This window comes from Melospiza melodia, chromosome 1, assembly GCF_035770615.1.
Source record: "Melospiza melodia melodia isolate bMelMel2 chromosome 1, bMelMel2.pri, whole genome shotgun sequence".
Classification (NCBI taxonomy): Eukaryota; Metazoa; Chordata; class Aves; order Passeriformes; family Passerellidae; genus Melospiza; species Melospiza melodia.
In genome coordinates this window covers 135,277,965-135,282,323 of record NC_086194.1, presented here as the reverse complement: position 1 = coordinate 135,282,323, position 4,359 = coordinate 135,277,965, and positions in this window count along the sequence as shown.

Below are 4,359 nucleotides of genomic sequence, written 5' to 3'. Positions count from 1 at the left end.
GCTTAAGAACGCCTCTGTTCACAGATCCTCCTTCTTACCTTCAGCCAGAACACCTTGCTGCACACCTCTCACTGTGCTGACTGCCAAAGCCCCAGAGGCAGCTACATCTCCTCATGCCTCAGAAAACAGGCCAATTAATCTCATTTATATGATCAGAGGAATTACTTTCCTGCCTAAATGAGTAGCTCCTAAATTAGTTACATTTGGAAAATAAAGTATTAACAGTTCTAACCAGCAGGCAATAATATTCAAGAAAAGAACTTTAAAAAAAAATATTCTGACTCTACAACCCACAAAGGTATGAATATTTTCTAACACAATACAGAAAACAAATATCCCATGGCCAGGTGATTAATTAATGGGGAATAGATACTTTTTTCCTGGAAATCTCTGTATTAGGTTAATAGGCATCATAACTTATCAGAAATGAAGAGTGGCAAATAAAAATAAATTATTGGAGAAAGTAAATAATCTTCCCATATGTATCTTGAATGGCAAAATTGTAATTTCTGTGTATTATTTTATATCATCGCAAAATTAAATATCATCTATTTTTGTTCAAGGTTCTTTCTAGTAGATGTGTTAATTATATTTCTACCTAAATACAGGAAGTTAGGGATCCCATGCACCTACATGGAAAATTGTAGTCATGCAGACACCTTCACTCATGCTCTCTGTGCTATCTTCTGATGACATGATTTCAAAACCACCATAAATTTTTCTTTTCATTTCATCTTTGACATTGACTGCCTTAAATAGAAATGTGTTTTCCATTTAGCTTCTCAATTACTGTGCCATTATAAGCCTTCAGCAGCACTAGCCTTTAAATTCCATCTTTTCTAAAGATCCAATGTAAAGGCTGCAAATCCTAATAAATCACATGACACATCAGCTACAAGCACATGCAATGTTAAAAAGTCATCAATAACAAAGGATTGTTTTGAATTTCAGTATTCTATTTTTGTATTTGTTTTGCTCTTTCAGTAACAAAGGAAAATAAATAATTTATCCTGTCTCAGTCTGTCTAAGATACACTAGAAATTAAATTAAATCCATTGCAACAGCTGAATTTGTATTACTGTCTTTTTCTTTGAAGGCCCTGATGCTAAAGCAATTCCACCTGGGCACAACAAACCTTTCCCATCAGAAACTGACAACTTGGGAGGATCTTGGAGGGATTTTTCATTCCTTTTGAATGATTTAATCAGTTCTTCCCTATCTCTTCAGGGAACCATTCCTGCCTGACTGTGCCTCCATGTTTCCCTTTGGACCTTGAAGGGGGAGGATCTTGCAGATGGGTCTCCACTTTCAGGAAAAAGCCACCAAGCATATTCCTTGAAGGAAGAGAGAGGTACCCTAAAACTCATGATGGCAGAACTCAGGTGATGCCCTTTGTTTAGGGTCCATTCCCAGGATTTTGATGTCCTCAGCTTTTGGAGTTCTGGAATGCTTTCTGAACTGAAGCTTCTGCAAGGACACCAGGAAAGGTGTGCCCTTCAGAAAATATGTCTCAGTGGAGCTGCACTTCTGAGTAATCAGCTTTCCTCCCCAGGCTCCTTCCTTCTCTGAGAAATTGTACTAACAAAAATACATATTCCCAGCAGCCTGCAGCTGGAAGAGGTCTCTGTCTAGGTTGTCATTCCACCTGGCAGGAACATTCATGAAGCCTAAACCCTGACAGTGCAGGAACTTTCCCAATTGTGCTTGTCTGGTACAGGCTCTTTTAAAATACCACTGATGATTTTTGCTCTAGCTTCTGAGAATTGAATTCATTCACTTAAAAGGAAACACATTAAGAAACTAGCTTAGTCTTTAAAATAATTCTCTTTGGGACCAATATCAGGCTAAGCCAAGTGTAGCAGAATGAAAATTAAGTGCATTTACTTAAATATTTTCTTACCCATGCTTGAATGAATTTTGCAAATGTGACACTTTCTTGGGATGACCATCTTTATAGATATCCAAGAGCTAGAAGAGCTGTAAATGCAATTTGTGATATTGCATGTCATTTCACAGAAGTTGTTCTAGGTAGGAAAGTCACAACTTAGCTAAGGAAAATTAGATTCCCCAGTGTTTAATGAGATGAGAATTGCTTTTGAATGAAAAAAGACATTAATGGCTTTTTCATCAAGTTCAGAAAAACTATTATTAGTTCTTTAAGACTGCTTTTTCATTTCACAGGATGGCTTTAGACAGTTCATCTTCAGAACTGCCCTTCTATGAAGGACGATTTTTTATTAGAAGTTGTGATATATTAGAGTTGCCCTTTCTAGCAATATGTGAGAGTTAGATGACCCCTAAGTAGTACAGAATAACTGCTGGCTTAAATTAAACCTGGTAAACTGGAGGAGAATTATTCTATACCCTGTATAATATGGTCAACAGCTATTTCTAGCTGTACATCATGGTTTATAACATTACCTTGGAGTACTCTAACAATTGAGTTTCCCAGATGTATGGCAGTATTTATTCATTTCCTGGCAACTTTATTTTAAACTTGATTATCTCACTGTATGTTCCAGGACTGTGAGGCCCTTGCTTACTTGCAGTTACTTAGTTTTGAAATTGTTCCCACAAACAAAAAAAAATCACAATTATCTGTCCAATGTTCCAAGCCTTTATGCCTGCAGTATTTGTATTTCAATGTGTCAGAGCTCAGCCAGCAGAGTGGCTACTGGCTGTGCTGAGACAGACATCCCTCGCGCTGATCTTGGTTGTATGATCCAGTAGGGGCCTGTTTGAACCTTTTTTTTTTTGTGTGTGCCCTCAAACCTTTACTTCATAAGGGATACAAAATTTTGCAGCTTAGCAGCACCTACAATGCAGAGCTCATGGAAAAGACAGAAAGTGCATTTCCACAATCTTCCTCATCCTCCAGACCATTTAGCCAAGCCACGGCTTTTCACTAGGTCTCTCAGCATGAAGGAGAGCAGTGTATTTCTTGAGAACACCACTTCTCTCTGTGATTCTCTCTCCAGATTGCTGGGGGCAGGCAGGGAGGGCTGACTGGTGCTTGCCATTTTGCTTGCAGACAGCTTGGTCCAGCCTGGGGTTTTTTTCAGAAGAAATGCTCTCCAAGTCATGACTCAGAGAGCACGACCATTTTATTTGCAGGCAGAACCCCATCAGATTTCATCTTTGCTGTTTGCTGAGCAAAAGGATGGATGGGATTATGAAAGAGGTGACTAGAGGACACAAGGTACTGAGCTGATCACTTCCAGGCAGAAGCTCAAGATCCTGATGCAAAGCTGGCATGATACAGAGATCAATCTCCTTTAGTTCTAGTTTTTGCACAAGCAGTACAATGGGATAAGAAAAGAGTTTTCCTGGTGCCAAATATCTTCCTTTGATTTCAGTTGTCACAACTGTCCCTATTCAAGAAAAAATTTTCTCAACCAATCTGTTTCGGTGTCACTAACAGCTCCTTCCTTCTGTTGCCATTCCCTCTTTTCTTATTTTGCCATTTCTGCCAGTGATTGGAATACATAGTGTGTTGTCTGGTATCACACAACAGCCATATTTTGCTTGTTCTTTTGTGTAAATTGGAGTGCATCATCAGCAAATTGCTATCATGAGGGGGTTTTGCCCAGTCATTCCAGTAACCAGTTCCACCATTCAATCAGATTGTTTGGAGAGGTAGAAATGAAAACATTCTTGTTGGATGTTTATAGAAACTTACAGCATCCTGCTTTGTATAGGCTAGGAAGGTTTGTGAAGAAAGCTCAAACTTCTGATAAAATCTAACAAAATCAGTTTTAGCTCTTCCTTAGTCTCTTGCATCTCTTATTTCTGTTCTGATCTCCTGCAAACACAGCAGAATTTCCAGTAGCTTATTTTATTATTTGCCTTAGATCCAGCAAAATGAAAAACCTCTGCTCCTCTTTCCTGCTCTGTGGGCCCAAGTGCAATGCATTTCACACGCACAAAATAAAAATTGCTCATCTCTAAGACATAGCTGCAACTCAGTTTAAATACATAACTTTGGTTTGTCTTGCTTGCCTTGGTTTCTGAACTTCAGCTTTGAAGTTTCTTCAACTCATGAATGTGATCATTTAAGTTCCAAGCTGTAGAATAACTCTCAGCCAAAGAGTTTAGAAAGTCTCAAAATTAATGAGATTCAGAATAAATACAGCTACAGAGATAGGCTGCAAGCTCTTAAAGTATATGAAGTTTTGTGGGTTTAGATAACAGATATTTTCCAAATACCAAGAGCTGAAGAGAAATTTCCCTTATATCACAATGGCAAAGGACAGCCAGAGTGCAGCAATTCAGTTTCATGACAACTTGGGATATTTTAGAATTCATTTTTGTCCTTCACTAGAGCAAAAACAAAACCTCTCCTAAATTTTCATAATGAAG